General features: G+C 34.9%; 1 protein-coding gene across 1 annotated transcript in view; it reads left to right on the forward strand.

Moving 5' to 3' along the window:
• The first annotated feature begins 894 nt into the window (after window positions 1-894).
• The window catches only part of LOC149958930 (PIH1 domain-containing protein 1-like), a 102,731-nt gene continuing 85,777 nt past the window's right edge, over window positions 895-17,848 (forward strand). The window contains exon 1 of the mRNA XM_090166290.1: window positions 895-948. The gene's annotated coding sequence lies outside the window, so the exon portion shown is untranslated. The remainder of the gene's footprint in view (window positions 949-17,848) is intronic.

Raw genomic sequence — 17,848 nt, forward strand, 5'->3', positions numbered from 1 at the left:
GAGATGGTTCCAATTGAAAAAATGTGAAAATTTTAATTTTAATTTCAATTGGCTTTGAACCGATGTAAATCAACCAATAGGAATATTTAAGGGTCTAGGTTTTCTTCTGCCTGTCACCCTTTAAATTTAATTTATTTCCTAACAAATACCCTGGTGGTAGGCCAACAGCGGAACACGTTGGCCTACCACCAGGGTATTTGTTTGTAAGGAAAGCAAATTTAAAGGGTGACAGGAGGAAGAAAACCTAAGCCTGTAAAAGTGTATAATCTATATGACCCAAAAGGTAATAAATAAAATTCTTTCCACAGGCTTGGGAGCATTCGACAAGGACCGATTCGGATGACCTTGCGCGTTTCAAGGTTATTTCAAAATTATTTCCGGAACCGTTAGGTTTAAGAGAGAAGCTTTGAATTCGAAAAGTGGACGAAATTAAATTTTAATTTCAACTGACTTGGAGCCAAAACAAAAATTGAAAAAAAAAATATTTTCAATCTGTATTCCGTTGTCTTGACCCAAAAGGTAATAAATCAAAATCAAGAGAGTCTACAAGTTTATTCCAAAATAATTCGGTTTTAGAGAGACGTTTCCAATAGCTCTTTATATAAAATACAAGAGGTCACGTGATTACGTTAGATTCATCGTGCAGTTAAAGTTAGAGAGCGCGCGCATATTTTTGTTTTTGTTGAGCTCGCGCGAAAACGCACGAGACACTCGTGCACGGAAATATTAGGAAGCGCGCGCTCCAAAAACTAACACTTTTTATACGTGTATACGTATATATTATTTTATAGAAAGAGCTATTATAAAAGTTAGCGACATCAAATTTTAAGTTCAATTTAAACCGAGAAAAATTATAAAATATTTTTATTATTTGACATTGTCGTCATGACCTAAGTTTCAGGAATAAAGGGCCACTGAATTATTGGCAAAATTCAGACAAAATTTCAGGTATATATGATTTTATTTTATCTTTAGTTTACGGGAAATAGATTTTATTTGTAAGATATCATTATTTGTTTTTGCATTTCATTCATCGAAGTAATGCGTGTTAGGATCACTCAGTGTCATCGGAAATTTACAGACATGTAATTAGATTTAAATTGGGGTGATGTTTTCATTTTCGGGTAATTCTTAAGGACAATCTCGGTTCCAATTTGCGAAATAAATTTTATATTTATCGGCTCATGCGATGGCAAAATTTTCAATTGCGAGTAATGTAATTTGGTTTTGCAAAATTTTAAATGGCGAGTAACGAAATTTTGTTTTTGCTGTAAGTAACGATATTTTGTTTTTGCAAACTATGAAGTTGCCATATATGATAATTTGCTCAACTGTAAGTATCGATATTTTGTTTTTGCAAACTTTGAAGTTGCCATGTATGATATTTTGCTCTGCTGGGTAAGCAACGATATTTTGTTTTTGCAAACTATGAAGTTTCCATATATGATATATTGCTCAACTGTAAGTAACGATATTTTGTTTTTGCAAACTATGAAGTTGCCATATATGATATTTTGCTCAACTGTAAGTAACGATATTTTGTTTTTGCAAACTTTGAAGTTGCCATATATGATATTTTGCTCAACTGTAAGTAACGATATTTGATTTTTGCAAACTATGAAGTTGCCATATATGATATTTTGCTCAACTGTAAGTAACGATATTTTGTTTTTGTAAACTTTGAAGTTGCCATGTATGATATTTTGCTCTGCTGGGTAAGTAACGATATTTTGTTTTTACAAAATCTTAAATTTAAAATTTTGCAATGAATGATATTTTTTTTTGCAAAATTTAAAATTACGAGTAACGATATTTTGACTTACAAAAATTGAAATTGTAATGCGTAACATTAAACACTCAGGTGCTAAATGTGAAAAATAAAATTCAAAATACACTGTTTAGATTTGAAAATGCAATATTGAGGTAATCAGTGGCGTAGCCAGGGTACACTGAGTACGCCTCAGCCCTCTCCCAATAAGAATTGTTGTATGTAATTTTATACGGCTGGTTAAGCAGAATCTCTGTGTATTTGTATAGAAAATCGTCTGCTTAATAAACTAAGTAAAATTTTATGAACTTTTACGTTGGCCTCTATGTGGTTCTATGTACGCTGAAAAGACAAATTAGGAGGAGGCAAAATTATTCGTTATAGCTGAAAATTTAAGAATCCTAAACGTTTCGCTGCCATATTGGAAAATGGCGGACATGCTTGCAAACTACAATATCTCTGGAACCGTTCGTCCGAATTTGATGAAAATGGTGTCACTGTGCACGTTATGGTTCGAATATAACGATACATAATTTAAATAATCTAAATAATTTCAAACAAGTAAACGAAATATTGCTCTAATTACAATAACAAAGATCTAAATGTTCTCAAAATAAAGGCCATGGTCTGTATTTGTCAAACAAATAATTTCAGGGACCCTCACTGAAATTTGTAAAATTATTAGGGAAAGAAATTTACTTATCTCGGTAAAAATGGGCTAAAAGAGAAAACAAATTTTCGAAAATAGATACCAAATATCTTCCAAGTATAAAAGAGATCATTATTTAAACTAAATTTTCACAAAAGCTAACTCAGCTTTGAACATATTGAAGATAAAAAATAAATGTTTTTGGTACAGAATTCTTAAATATGTTATGGCACTTAAAACAAATCAAATACTTAGTTTTGCTAATTGACTTACTTCGCCGTAAGCTTACCAATTGCTGACGTCATAAACTGTTGCGAAGATATATAAATTTATAACATATCCTATCTAATAAATGTATCTATAAAATAAATTAAACCAAAATTTAAATGCAAAATGTTTCTCTTACGTCACAAGACAGAGCTTAATTAGTACAATCGTAGCACGCGCGATCTGCACGCGCGCTAGAAAATCCGAAATACCTCGCAACTCTATCACGCGCTTCTAGAATTGTTAAAATAACAGACAGTGATGCAATAGAAACATTTAATCTAGGAGCAACAAACACAAGGAAAACGCAGCTAGCCTTTAAACACGCTAACGCAGTGTTGTGTACAAATTTCATTGGGGGAACCTTTACACTGAACATTTTACGGGTAGGGGGGAAGACATTTTTCGAATTTCTCCCTCCCAACGGCAGCAGGTGCTAAAGCGTCTAACCAATGAAAAATGTACACAATAAATTACACGACTTTTGACGGGTTGCGTTCTCCTTGTGCGCGGTGCTGTGTTTGTTGCTCCTAAGGTGTTTGTTAGGATTAAATACGTACACGGATAAAATTGTTTTGATTCTTTGGGCGCGTAATTTTGCACGCTCCCTTCAAAAATAAAAACGAGTGCGCTCAATAACTTTAACAATGCATCGGAGAACAGCAAAAACAACCAATACTTTTCGAAAGCTTATTACATTATCGCAGGAATCCATACTTCTGCTTGGAATGCTTATCGCGGCAGATTTTCGTCTCGATGCGGCTGACGGTTTTTTTGACGTCACTATGTTAACTTAACAAACAACAACGTGAGAGGGGAGCACGCGCAAAGGGGATTTTTCTCTCGTAGGCGGTGCCAAAGCCGTCACAGGGATCTTGCCATACGCGATAAGCATTCCAAGTAGAGGTATGTATTCCTGATTATCATTATTATAAAGTCCTCATACGTAAACTAATTATATGATTTTATTAAAGGTAGAATTTTTATTCCAATGTCGAATAAGTGTTCTCCATAAGGGATAAAATGATTTTTGAAAATCCCAAAGTTAGGCTTCAGATATTAGGCTTGTGAAAATTTGGTTCTACTATTTTATCTCTGGTTTCTCCCTAAACATTCTATCTCCGCTAGCTCTAGTAGCAACCAATATATACATCAACCCGCAAATGACGTCAATAATAGGCACTCAAGAAATTCCGGGAAACCTACCTTTCCATTTGAAAACTTAAATTTGCTAGTGAATATTAATTTTTCAAAGTATTATCGTCATTAACATTATTATTTTCATTATCTATTTATCTACCTCATGCAAAAATCTAATACACCAAGAAAATTCTGACACTATCTCTTTAAGACAAATGGTGCTTTTACCCTGATTTATTGAGAATATGGTACTTAATTGAATAAATGTCGATTTCGGGGCTGTTCAAGAAAAATAGGGTATTCTATAGGGACCAGAGGTCACAGTGTTTCCAAGAGCCCATTTTTTGGCCAAAATTGAATACCTATCAATTTTCCGTTTGGAGAAATGTGAAAATTGAAGTTTCAAAACAGGTGCCTTTCGAGACACTGCTGCGGGTGGGAAACATCAATTGTTATTTATCAAAATACAGACATTTATATACAATATTTTATTAGAAAAATGCCACTTAAAACAATTAGATATTAAACTTCTATTAAAATAATATTTTATTTATGTAATTATATGAAACACTGGACATTTATAATTGATATAAATTTTTTACTTAAAAAAAATTAATAATTTAATATAGTAATATGATAACCAATAATTTTGTATCATTAACAAATTGCTCATAAGTCACGTAAGCCTCACACTGAAATTTTTAACTTATTTTAGTTCAACCTACGATGATATCTAAACGTTCAGATATCATTATGAGCGTATGATATCGAAACATTCAGATATCCTTCAGAGCGTATGATATCAAGACATTCAGATATCATTATGAGCGTATGATATCAAGACGTTCAGATATCCTTCAGAGCGTATGATATCGAGACTTTCATATTTAATTTTTAGACGAGTTTTTCCAACCTTCACCGCTTCAATCTGTATGTCTATAATGAATTTTAAATTGACCTCAAAATGGAAAAGAGGCGTTCCTTAAAACGAAGTTAACAATGTAAATTGTTCTTTCACTTTCCGACGTTATGCTTTTAAAAGCAGTGGTTAAGGATCGAATTACGTCGTGCCACAACAAACCCATGTAGCTGGCACGCGTTATCATAAGTAACGTAGTATTATATAAGTATGACACTGAACGATTTACGTTCATGATAGTTATTTATTATTATTTTTCCTTTTGAAAGTTTTTATACTTTTAATAAGCTTTGACTGATGTGTAACAAAAAGGTAGTTGGTGGTGACCTCAAGGGTATGTTTCCTGTCAGTTCCAACGACTAGTCACAAATTGGGGAGAGTTGTCAGTCCTTTGTTATGATATATAACAGGATTGCGATTTTTAACCTTCAAATTGTATAGCTCGTAAATATACTAAAAATCTTACAATTTATAATAACTTTAATAATTAGGACGATTTCGACCTTGAAAATGGCTATCTTGACCTCCAAAAAGCGGTTTTTTTTAAATTAGAAATTTGTACACTCCTGCTTTATGTCGTCATTGGCATAAAAACTTGTTGAGGTTAACGGTAGTAGCACTGCCTTCTATAATACTAAACCTAGAAGTAAGAAAAAAAAGGGGGTGGCGGTAACGATTTTGAAATATCCGATAGAGGTCGCTTTTTTGGGTAGGGAAAATGCGTTAAATTCAAACGTACGTGAAAAATTTAAATATTAATAGCGAAAACACACTTTAATAATGTCAACATTCAATTTATAGGGCTTTAATTTCTCTTAACAAATAATGAAACAGATTTAGTAAAAAAAATATTTAAAAATAAGCTTGGATCTTCCATGGGTTTTTTAATCCATTAAAAAAAATACATTTATTGTTTTGAAGCCACCAGTGACAGGAGACTGCTGATTGGCCGCAGCCGTTTAACCTTTTTTACCCCCAACCAAAAAAAACCCAAGAGAGCGACATCTAGCGCGAAAATCATGTCAGTTTGAAAATGTCACTTAAAAAATCGACGTAGCTACCATTTCTAGGCCTAGTATTATAGAAGGCAGTGGTAGTAGCAAGTGTAAGGTGCTGTTTGCTCGAGTGTAGGGCTTGCCACCACCATCTTACGCGTTGTAACCCCAACACCTTATTTTAAGGCATTTAAAGTCATGGCTGACTTGGTGCCTTGCTTTGACTGTACTAAAGTGATTACGTAATCGATTACCGAGCAACACCTTATTTTAAGGCATTTAAAGTCGTGGCTGACTTGGTGCCTTGCTTTGACTGTACTAAAGTGATTACGTAATCGATTACCGATTTCGCACTACCAAAGACTGTATTCGCTGTAATCAGTGTGCGGAATTTAAGGAAGTGGTTAGCCCCTCGCACGAAAAAAGCTCGCAACCATCGATGGTCAATTGCATTTATTCCAAAGAAGCTTACGGGTATAGATAGTCATTGCATTTTCACGAAATACACGTGAGACAAACTGTGGGGTGCGCGGAGTGGTTAGCACTTTCGGCTCGCAGCAAGAGGAGCCGGGTACGATCCCAGCTTGTGGAACTAGGTGAAAACTCCTTCTGAGTTGAGTTCACAAGTTTCCTTCCCACTAATTTAAGGGGTTTTCTCCTAAGCTCTTCAGTTTCCGTCCCATCAAAACTTGTTGAGTTTAACGGTAATAGTTAATGTAGGGAGCTGTTGGCTCACGTGGCATGAATGGCTTGCCACCATCCTCCTACGCATTGTAACACTGCCACCTGAATTAATGGCTTTAAAAGTCGCTAGAAAACTTAGGCCTAAAGTGGTGCCAAGGGTATTACCCTAGTTTAAAATAAAAAATATTAGTTCTTTCTTTGGCAAAACAGATAATCATAAAAATAATTTGCCTGGGGATAATTCTAAATGTCACACTTATGTTTATTCATACTTACGGGAATTATGTTACTTATGACGCTATTAATATCAAAACTCGTTTTTTCAAATGGATGAGTAAATTAAGCGTGGAGCAATTTTGTTTTTATTCCTTCGAACATTTCTCGCACCGTAGGTTATTTCTACGTTTACTGAAACAGAAAATTACTATTCCCTTTTTGGAAATTTGACAAATTGGTTAGCACGATTCCCCCCTTTCAAATATCGTGATATTTTACCGTCCCATTGTCTACCGTGGAATCGAATTCGTATAATTTAAACATAGCTATTTCAAATTCACTTTTTTACCTTTTTTCCTTTGTTTAATTGCGTTAAATTTAGAGATTTAAAACACCCCTTGTCGAACTGTACACGTATCTTTATCCTCTACAATCTAATCTAGTACCAAGAATGTACGTATTTACACCGGCATTTCAAATATCAATTTTAGGGAGCCAATGATATACTGGGACGGTTTGATTCTGTTTAGTGGGACGGAGCAAACTGTTCGACGCTAAATCATCTAATTATAATCGTTCTCGTTAATTATAAACAAATACATTTTCGTTCCTACAAGTTTTAGAGGTGTGGTTTAACTGGTCTATGTTTTAGAAATTTCAATATTGTACGTAATATCGTACTAATCAGTTCAAAAGTTACTGAAATATTTCCCTTTATTCAATTTTTAATATTTAATCGAAAGATGGCTTTAGATTAGAAATCTGTTTACGTGTTTGAAATTGTACATTAATTATACAGTGTTTCAAGGGGTAATGCAAAATTTTGAAGGAGTTGTAGGGGTGAGTTGAGAAGTATGCCTGTTTTTTTCCCCATTTTCCTACGATGAGTTAAAAGAGCGCCAGAGAGCTTCAAAGTGTGGCCTACTAGCCCCTGGAAGCAGGCTGCAACGAGCGCAAAACCAAGCAGCAGGGAAATGCGAACATTAAGGTTTGGGTTCGTGTGATAGGTAAAAAAGTTAACCAGCGTAAAAAAGTAAACTTAAACAGTATTTAAAGTCCCTGCTGCTTGGTTTTGCACTTGTTGTAGCCTACTTCCAGGGGCTAGTAGGCCACACTTTGAAGCTCTCTGGCGCTCTTTTAACTCATCGTAGGAAAATGGGGGGAAAAAACAGGCATACTTCTCAACTAACCACTACAACTCCTTAAATTTTCTTAATAACCTTTTGAAACACCCTGTATATTTATTTCTTTTTATTACATTTATATTTGATATCGATTGATATCTTTCTTTGTTTTGATGTAATTCTGTAACGTACTTGATTACTTAAATAAAATAATTTTTTTATATAAAATATATTTTTTCGAATAAAATTAATTTGTTTAATTTTATTTCTTTGCCAACAAAACAAAATGTATTATATTTTCAATAAGATAGTATTTTTTTCGCAAGAACAAAAATTTCTTCCTGTAAAATAATACGTTGAAAATTTTGTAATAAGCTTCCTTATCATTTGGCTAAGATTAAAGTGTAGTATATTTTTACATCTAGTCGGGTCAAATTTTTAAATATATAAATAATCTTGTGTACTTTTAAATATCGTTGTTTTTATTCAATTTTTAAATAATATTTTGACATCATTTGCTAAACATATCTTGGCGCGTCCAACATTAGAAATATTTAGTTTATCATTATTTTAATATACCGTTGCTAATAATATTAAATCTTGGCAATACGCCCTGCGGAAGTTTCCGTACTGATTTGAATTCCAATTACTTGGAGGGTGTGTTATTAACATAAACGGAATTTCGAAGCCGTTTGTAATTATTATGGGCAATTTAAGACCTTAATTTACTTTAAAGGACGAAATTATATTTTCCGGAAAAAGCACGAGTCTGAAATATTTAATAAGGTTGTATATATTTGAATAATTTTATACGTTTGATATTTTGAATTAAATATCATATTTGAAATACTGTTATATATCAAAAGTCATTTGCTTGCAGAAGGGCCGTAGCTAGAGAAAATGGCGCCAGGGGCGAGCTGCAATTTTGGCGCCCCTAATATAATAATATGGACCAATTTTGGCGCGCCTATACCCTATCGCGCGCACGGCGCCCGGGGCGGCCACCCTAGCTACGACCCTGGCTTGCAGTAAAGATACCTTAACTATTAATTACATTTCTTTAAGTATATTTTTTTTCGTAAAATTTCTAAATTATAATTTAACAAATTCGAATATAAATATATTAACAATAATAATTAGCTGGATACTTTTATTGCCTCATAAAAGGTTTACAACGCGTGGCAAGCCCTTCATGCCAATAGCTCCCTACACTTGATAGAGAGGTTAAGCAGAGCACTCTAGAAATTTGAACAACAACGTCTGGGCAAATATATGGGCCCCCGACCCGGTACCCCCTTTTCTCAACGAAATGCTTCAATAAAATAAGGTAGTGATGTACATGACGAACAAAAAAGTTCTAACAGTAAAACGAGTCCAAATATAACCGAACTGGTTTTATTTACTAGGAGATACCTCAAAAATTTCTAAATACATTATCGACAATTGTTTCATTGTTATTTATAAATAATTTTATCTCTTGGGACAATTTTGAGACCCTTTCTAGAACCATTTGTGGCCCCTTATAGGATGATTTTGGGGCCCCTCAAAATTTTTAGGTAGGCAGTGGCCTACCTGGCCTACCCCCTAGCGCAGCCACTAGTCTGGGGTCACTTGAACATTTTAGGCGTTTGTACTTCAGAGTAAAATATTGAACAACTTCAAGACGACACCATATTTCTGTCAAGCTTACGTTATATTTTTATAGTTTTTAAATAAAAATACTGGTAATTATAATTTTCCAACTCAACAAATCGAGACCGAGTTATGACAACTGATTTTTATCTAGCAGCGTACTTGTTAAAAAGCGTAAAAACTTGTTTGAAATTGAAATACGACTAGGCCTTGTACAATTAAGACGAATTTGACACGGAGGGACATTCACGGTACACCCGGACACACGAAGAAACAAACAATCGTAATACGACAACACTCATACCCATTCGTAACGCTTGTTTTAGTATGGTTCAAACAACGCTTTTAATTCTTCGCGTACCCTGGGTTAGCGAAAGGTGTGCAATTTGTTAAAACTCGATTGCAAACGTCCTTGATTGCGTTAGTCGGCGAACTGAAGTGCGCTAAACCGATTTCATTGTTAAAACTTCTAGAGCGCTTTGCTTAATCTCTTTATTATAGGGCTGCGCGAGTACTCGAATAAGTAATTGGAGAATAATCGTCGATTACCGAAAACCAAAAAATTGCATATTCGGGTACCCGATTACTCGAATAAGCTGCTCTCTAAACTGGTCGAGTATTTGTTTTTTCTATCCTCGCTGCTTCAAAGTTCAAAGACGGGTTTTTACAACTTTTTGGGTGGCAATAAACGGTACCTACAAAGTTGTGAAAACTGTGGTTCATTTAAATTAAAGAACAAAAATTCAGCATTGAAAGTTACTTTATATTCCTTTTAAATTTAATTTCATAATTACTTGAATAGAACCAGCTCCTAATCAAGTGCTCGATAACCCGACTCGTTAAAAATATTACACGAGGTATTTTTTAGTTACTCGACTCGAATAAGAGAAAGTTTCCCCTTATTCAAGTACTCGATTACTCGACTCGACTTCAATATTACTCGACTCGGATACTCGATGAAAAAAATTTGATACTCGATTGCCTAAAACCACTAATCGCACAGCCCTACCGTTAACCCGAACAAGGTTTTATGGAAAAGGAAACGCCAAGAAATCGGGGAACCTTCCCCCCTACAAAAAAATTATCTCTCGACCATGTTGCCCTCGTATCGTTCTCCCAAAGTATAAAATAAATACGTTCTTGGTCGAATTAATAAAAATTCAAAAGACTTAGTCTGGCCATAAAAAGTATAATGAAGGTGCCTTGTTACATCGTTTTGATAAAAAAAGCCGCGTGATCAAGTAGATTTTGTATTGAAAATAAATGAAACCAAGAACCGATTCATGTAAGCGAGAACATGTAAAGCCAGCGGTATTTCGCAAGTGAAGTCAAATTTAAAATTTACGACGGTAAAATAAATTGGGTATATATTTCGGGGAATATTATAGCAAAAAATGTTTACATATAAATTATTTTTATTAATTAATGGTAATGCCAAGAACCAATTTAGATTATTAAGGACGTACGGGTTTATCTAAGGTTCTCTATTAAACAAAAACCCTCCGATTTATCCCAATAATTTACAATTTTATTTAGTCAATCCTTTTTAGCGAAATAATATGTGTTTTTATAAAACACGGGAGGTCATGTGACAATGTTTTGTTTACGTCACGAGCAACTTCGGAATCTGAAACCCTCGTGCAAAACTCGCGTACTTAAATAACTTGCGGTCGTGATAAAAATCAGTTTCTAATTTTTATTGTTTTATTTTATAGAAACACCAATTGTTAGATTCTCAATTATTTTGAAATTAAAAATATTTTAAAATAATTTGTTTTCCAGTCTGGCGTACTTACAAGCTAGTACTTCTTGCTTCATTAATTAAATTCATAAAGGCATTAAAAAAATCTAAGACTGAACTTCAAAGCTTTCATACATTAGTTAAATAACAGGTACTTATTACAAATATAAACAGCTATTAAATATAATTATTTATAATTATAATTTATAATTATAAAATATAATTATTTTTGGAAATTGTGTTCTCAGTAACCCGAATAGGTTCTCGGTAATAGGTGTGCAAATTATAATTTTATATAAAAGCCCAAGCTTTCATACTAATTTTAATAACCCTTTATTTATTACCAATAACAATAGCCATAGGCGTTCTCATTAACCTGAATAGGTTTTTGGTAATGCCTCCGAATCATATTAAATTTTAGGACTGGACTTTATAGAAGTTCAAAGCTTTCGTACAAATATTAGATGGTAAATTAAGTAACTGCTAATTGCCGTAACCAAAAGAGGTATTTATTACTAATAAACAAAATAATGAAAATAGACTTACATTTTTAATTTAGCGTACCTTTATATAAACACACTATTAGAAAACGTTTAACTAGTCGGAATATTCGCTAACAGATCTGAAACGGTCGTTGGAATTTTGTAATTTGTAGGCTGACTTTTCATTTCGTAACGTTATCGACGATTAAGTCATCACAATAAAGAGTTAACCCATAAATATCAAACATTAGACCTAGAAAAATCGTGCCTTATCGGAAAATTGTAATATCTATACGCACAATATAGCGAGAGATTTGTAAGAGATCATTTTGCGCGTTCGTTCTATTTCAACGTGTTAGGCTCGCGGTTTAAAGAGAGGCAGGGTTATTTAACTCTAGGAGGTTAGATTACGGAAGCTTTATGATGGCGCCCTTAAAGGGGAACGGTCAAGCTTTAACCAGTTATATAGCCCTATAGCCCATCAAAAACTAAAATTTATGGCGAAAACCGCATCAAAAAATATTGAGTGGTTAATTTTTTATAAAATAGAGAAATTTTGGGAAATCGAAAAGCGCGCGTCCGCCGCGACACCTGGTGAGAAGTCGGTGAGACAGAAAAACAAAGTAAAAGCGAGCGCTGCTGAAGACGCGAAAAATATGTTTTGCACGCGCGGCGCGTTCCAGTTATAAGAGACTTAAGCCTAAATTGCGCGATTTTAAAAGTTAGGATAGTTCGCAAATCGCTCATACGGGGTTAGGGGCGCTGGCGGCAGCCCCTAAGATGGCGGCGAAAATTCAAACCCAAACACCTGGTGTTATTTTTCGTTTCAACTTTTTGGGCCAAAAGCTATTTTTTCAAGACAAAAAAGGTGCGTGTTAGTATATTGAACGTCTTGTTAATCTTTTGATACGGAAATAAGACCATATTTGGAAAAGCTTGGCCGTTCCCCTTTAAGTCAGAGTAACTTTACCAAATTCAATTTCATTTACCCCTTGAACCCGGCAGCAAGAGGAGCCGGGTTCGATCACCGCTTGTAGCACTGGGTGAAAACTTGGAACAGCACCTTCCACTTAGAGTTTGCAAGCTCTCTACCCACTGGTTAGTTGGTTTTTCCCCAAGCTCTTCAGTTTCTACTTTACAAAAAATTGTAGAGGTTAACGGTAATGGTTAGTGTAGGGAGCTGTTGGCTAGTGTAGCGAACCACCATCCTCCTACGCAATGTAACCCGGGCGCCTGAATTAATTACATTAAAAGTCACTCGATGACTTTGGCCTAAGCTGGTGCCTTGGATATTAGCCAGCTGATGATAATTATTGTTAAAGCAAGTCAAAATGTTAAATATTTAACGAAAATATTGATTTAGCTAAAATTAATTTTATAATTTATCAACCCCACCATTGTTTATTTATTTTTTCATGAGCTTTTATTTATTTGCAATAGAGATCACTGTTTTCAAAATCACATAATTATCCATTCCTTCAACCATCTGGAGAGATAAAATTTGCTAATACTGGTATATAGTCGTAAGCCAACCTCTCAAGAGTCGAATAACCCTGATAGAGGTAAATTGCAAAATAGTATTTTTGTCACGATAGAGTAAATATTAAAAATAGTCCCCGAGTGAATTATTTTCTACCCATCCGTGCAAAAAAATGCGCGGGTTTCAAAGCAGAAATTAGCTAATTCCGATATAAACGTATCGCATCTATCGATTCATCGTTATTTTAAAAGTCGAGTCTAGTAGCTACAGGAATTCATCAATTAAGGATAATTTAAAAAACTGTTTCTTCGTGCCTGAATGGACATGGACCATAAACATTTCAACCTTGAAAACGGTGATCTCAACCTTCAAAATGTTTTTTTAAATGCTGCCCTTGATAAAAACTCAATATGGTATTTAAAATGTTTCAATAGAAAATATACTAAAATCTTGTAATAAAAATAATTAGGGAGATGTTGATTTGCAAAATGCCGATATCGTCCTTGAAATGGAGATCTTGTCCTTAAAAATGGTGAGATCGACCTTAAAAATGCGGAACTCAACATTGAAAATGATGAACTCAACATTGAAACTGATGAACTCAACATTGAAAATGATGAACTCAACATTGAAAATGATGAACTCAACATTGAAAATGATGAACTCAACATTGAAATTGGTGATCTCGATCTTGAAAATAGTGAACTCAACCTTGAAATTGGTGATCTCGACCTCCAAAACAGAGATCTCGACATTGGAAATAGTGAACTCAACTTTGAAATTGGTGATCTCGACCTCCAAAACAGAGATCTCGACATTGGAAATAGTGAACTCAACTTTGAAATTGGTGATCTCGATCTTGAAAATAGTGAACTCAACCTTGAAATTGGTGATCTCGATCTTGAAAATAGTGAACTCAACCTTGAAATTGGTGATCTCGATCTTGAAAATAGTGAACTCAACCTTGAAATTGGTGATCTCGATCTTGAAAATAGTGAACTCAACCTTGAAATTGGTGATCTCGATCTTGAAAATAGTGAACTCAACCTTGAAATTGGTGATCTCGATCTTGAAAATAGTGAACTCAACCTTGAAATTGGTGATCTCGATCTTGAAAATAGTGAACTCAACCTTGAAATTGGTGATCTCGATCTTGAAAATAGTGAACTCAACCTTGAAATTGGTGATCTCGATCTTGAAAATAGTGAACTCAACCTTGAAATTGGTGATCTCGATCTTGAAAATAGTGAACTCAACCTTGAAATTGGTGATCTCGATCTTGAAAATAGTGAACTCAACCTTGAAATTGGTGATCTCGATCTTGAAAATAGTGAACTCAACCTTGAAATTGGTGATCTCGATCTTGAAAATAGTGAACTCAACCTTGAAATTGGTGATCTCGATCTTGAAAATAGTGAACTCCACCTTGAAATTGGTGATCTCGATCTTGAAAATAGTGAACTCAACCTTGAAATTGGTGATCTCGACCTCCAAAACAGAGATCTCGACATTGGAAATAGTGAACTCAACTTTGAAATTGGTGATCTCGACCTCCAAAACAGAGATCTCGACATTGGAAATAGTGAACTCAACCTTGAAATTGGTGATCTCGATCTTGAAAATAGTGAACTCAACCTTGAAATTAGTGATCTCGATCTTGAAAATAGTGAACTCAACCTTGAAATTGGTGATCTCGATCTTGAAAATAGTGAACTCAACCTTGAAATTGGTGATCTCGATCTTGAAAATAGTGAACTCCACCTTGAAATTGGTGATCTCGATCTTGAAAATAGTGAACTCAACCTTGAAATTGGTGATCTCGACCTCCAAAACAGAGATCTCGACATTGGAAATAGTGAACTCAACTTTGAAATTGGTGATCTCGACCTCCAAAACAGAGATCTCGACATTGGAAATAGTGAACTCAACTTTGAAATTGGTGATCTCGATCTTGAAAATAGTGAACTCAACCTTGAAATTGGTGATCTCGATCTTGAAAATAGTGAACTCAACCTTGAAATTGGTGATCTCGATCTTGAAAATAGTGAACTCCACCTTGAAATTGGTGATCTCGATCTTGAAAATAGTGAACTCAACCTTGAAATTGGTGATCTCGACCTCCAAAACAGAGATCTCGACATTGGAAATAGTGAACTCAACTTTGAAATTGGTGATCTCGACCTCCAAAACAGAGATCTCGACATTGGAAATAGTGAACTCAACTTTGAAATTGGTGATCTCGATCTTGAAAATAGTGAACTCAACCTTGAAATTGGTGATCTCGATCTTGAAAATAGTGAACTCAACCTTGAAATTGGTGATCTCGATCTTGAAAATAGTGAACTCAACCTTGAAATTGGTGATCTCGATCTTGAAAATAGTGAACTCAACCTTGAAATTGGTGATCTCGATCTTGAAAATAGTGAACTCCACCTTGAAATTGGTGATCTCGATCTTGAAAATAGTGAACTCAACCTTGAAATTGGTGATCTCGACCTCCAAAACAGAGATCTCGACATTGGAAATAGTGAACTCAACTTTGAAATTGGTGATCTCGACCTCCAAAACAGAGATCTCGACATTGGAAATAGTGAACTCAACTTTGAAATTGGTGATCTCGATCTTGAAAATAGTGAACTCAACCTTGAAATTGGTGATCTCGATCTTGAAAATAGTGAACTCAACCTTGAAATTGGTGATCTCGATCTTGAAAATAGTGAACTCCACCTTGAAATTGGTGATCTCGATCTTGAAAATAGTGAACTCAACCTTGAAATTGGTGATCTCGACCTCCAAAACAGAGATCTCGACATTGGAAATAGTGAACTCAACTTTGAAATTGGTGATCTCGACCTCCAAAACAGAGATCTCGACATTGGAAATAGTGAACTCAACTTTGAAATTGGTGATCTCGATCTTGAAAATAGTGAACTCCACCTTGAAATTGGTGATCTCGATCTTGAAAATAGTGAACTCAACCTTGAAATTGGTGATCTCGACCTCCAAAACAGAGATCTCGACATTGGAAATAGTGAACTCAACTTTGAAATTGGTGATCTCGACCTCCAAAACAGAGATCTCGACATTGGAAATAGTGAACTCAACTTTGAAATTGGTGATCTCGATCTTGAAAATAGTGAACTCAACCTTGAAATTGGTGATCTCGATCTTGAAAATAGTGAACTCAACCTTGAAATTGGTGATCTCGATCTTGAAAATAGTGAACTCAACCTTGAAATTGGTGATCTCGATCTTGAAAATAGTGAACTCCACCTTGAAATTGGTGATCTCGATCTTGAAAATAGTGAACTCAACCTTGAAATTGGTGATCTCGACCTCCAAAACAGAGATCTCGACATTGGAAATAGTGAACTCAACCTTGAAATTGGTGATCTCGATCTTGAAAATAGTGAACTCAACCTTGAAATTGGTGATCTCGATCTTGAAAATAGTGAACTCCACCTTGAAATTGGTGATCTCGACCTCCAAAACAGAGATCTCGACATTGGAAATAGTGAACTCAACTTTGAAATTGGTGATCTCGACCTCCAAAACAGAGATCTCGACATTGGAAATAGTGAACTCAACCTTGAAATTGGTGATCTCGATCTTGAAAATAGTGAACTCAACCTTGAAATTGGTGATCTCGATCTTGAAAATAGTGAACTCAACCTTGAAATTGGTGATCTCGATCTTGAAAATAGTGAACTCAACCTTGAAATTGGTGATCTCGATCTTGAAAATAGTGAACTCAACCTTGAAATTGGTGATCTCGATCTTGAAAATAGTGAACTCAACCTTGAAATTGGTGATCTCGATCTTGAAAATAGTGAACTCAACCTTGAAATTGGTGATCTCGATCTTGAAAATAGTGAACTCAACCTTGAAATTGGTGATCTCGATCTTGAAAATAGTGAACTCAACCTTGAAATTGGTGATCTCGATCTTGAAAATAGTGAACTCAACCTTGAAATTGGTGATCTCGATCTTGAAAATAGTGAACTCAACCTTGAAATTGGTGATCTCGATCTTGAAAATAGTGAACTCAACCTTGAAATTGGTGATCTCGATCTTGAAAATAGTGAACTCAACCTTGAAATTGGTGATCTCGATCTTGAAAATAGTGAACTCCACCTTGAAATTGGTGATCTCGATCTTGAAAATAGTGAACTCAACCTTGAAATTGGTGATCTCGACCTCCAAAACAGAGATCTCGACATTGGAAATAGTGAACTCAACCTTGAAATTGGTGATCTCGATCTTGAAAATAGTGAACTCAACCTTGAAATTAGTGATCTCGATCTTGAAAATAGTGAACTCAACCTTGAAATTGGTGATCTCGATCTTGAAAATAGTGAACTCAACCTTGAAATTGGTGATCTCGATCTTGAAAATGGTGAACTCCACCTTGAAATTGGTGATCTCGATCTTGAAAATAGTGAACTCCACCTTGAAATTGGTGATCTCGATCTTGAAAATAGTGAACTCAACCTTGAAATTGGTGATCTCGACCTCCAAAACAGAGATCTCGACATTGGAAATAGTGAACTCAACTTTGAAATTGGTGATCTCGACCTCCAAAACAGAGATCTCGACATTGGAAATAGTGAACTCAACTTTGAAATTGGTGATCTCGATCTTGAAAATAGTGAACTCAACCTTGAAATTGGTGATCTCGATCTTGAAAATAGTGAACTCAACCTTGAAATTGGTGATCTCGATCTTGAAAATAGTGAACTCCACCTTGAAAT

Source organism: Leiobunum rupestre, chromosome 2 (genome assembly GCF_980474605.1).
Source record: "Leiobunum rupestre chromosome 2, qqLeiRupe1.1.hap1, whole genome shotgun sequence".
NCBI classification, from domain to species: Eukaryota; Metazoa; Arthropoda; class Arachnida; order Opiliones; family Sclerosomatidae; genus Leiobunum; species Leiobunum rupestre.